We start from the raw sequence: 1,456 nt of genomic DNA, 5'->3' as shown, positions 1-1,456 counted from the left end.
TGACTTCTTTTCCTTTGTGGAGATACCCAATAGAGGCATGATGGGTTGCTGTATCGAATGTGAAGTTTCTATTTCTTTGAGCGACCAGTGTATTTCCTTTCACTACATCATTGTCAACATCCATCTGTCTCTCTCTATATATATCTGATGTGAAACAGTACTCAGCCATAAAAAGCAATAAAATAATGTGTTTGCATCATCAACTTGGATGGAACTAGGAACCATTTTCTAAGTGAAGTATCTCAGGAATCTATAAACACCAATTGTACTCTCTCATAAGTGTGATCTAAATAATGGGCACAAACAGGCACAAAGTCATGTAACAAACATTGGAAACTATGAAAGTTGGCTGTTAAGAGGGGCAGTGGCTTGAGGTATAAAATCGCACATAGAGGGTACAATGAAGACTATTCTGATGACTGTCACACTAAAAGCCCCCACGTAAACATTACACAAGGTATATATATAACAAAAACATTTCTACTCCCTTGATGTTTTGCAACTAAAAAAAAAAAAAAAACTACCTCTGGTTCTTACTGAAACTACAATTATTCTCTAGAAACATAAAACTCTGACCTGGTTTCAGTAAAAATGAAGTTATTCATTTTAGATTTTTAAAAAATCTAATTGTAGATTTAAAAAAACATTTAATGCTCAAAACACATAGTGATCCACTCCAGGAACATGCTCTCCTAACAAATATGGGATTTTTTCATTATGTTTGATATGTGGGAAAGCAATTCTCTACCCTTTCCATGGGAGGAGGGACTTATTGCACACTAAGAACTCTCCCCATGAGCCAGGCACAGTGTCTTATGCCTGTAATCCCAGCACTTGGGAGGTTGAGGCGGTGGATTGCCTGAGCTCACAGGCTCAAGACCAGTTTGAGCCAGAACGAGACCTTATATCTTAAAATACCCAGGCATTGCGGTGGGTACCTGTAGTCTCAGCTACTGGGCAGCTGAGGTAAGAGAATTGCTTAAGCCTAGGAGTTCAGGGTTGCTATGAGCTATGACACCATAGCACTCTATCAAGGGTAACAAAGTAAGACTCTGTTTAAAAGCAACAACAACAAAGAATAACTCTCCCCATTAAAAAAAATTATCTTTCCCAGCTACTTCAGCTTAATAATTGTATACTCTGGAGGTGGAGATTAGGCTAATTGTTTATAAACTGATTTTAGGCTAACTGCATTACAAGGTCTGCATAGATAACTATCACAAAGTATTTGCTTTGTTTTAGCATTTATGGAACCCAGATATAATTGACATAAAGGACATTCCATTTTTAATATTCACTTGTACTAGAGTAACTACTGCCACAAATCACAGTTTATATTTAAGAAGGAACCCTGATAAAAAGCAAAAAGAAATGAACTATTAATTGTAGAATTAAATCTTCAGATTACAATATACTAACGTTTCAATGAGTGTGTCATTTCTTTTTTTTTTTTTTC

The sequence above is a fragment of the Otolemur garnettii genome, unplaced genomic scaffold, assembly GCF_000181295.1.
Source record: "Otolemur garnettii isolate 467f Iridium unplaced genomic scaffold, OtoGar3 scaffold00258, whole genome shotgun sequence".
Classification (NCBI taxonomy): domain Eukaryota; kingdom Metazoa; phylum Chordata; class Mammalia; order Primates; family Galagidae; genus Otolemur; species Otolemur garnettii.
This window is presented reverse-complemented; position numbering follows the sequence as displayed.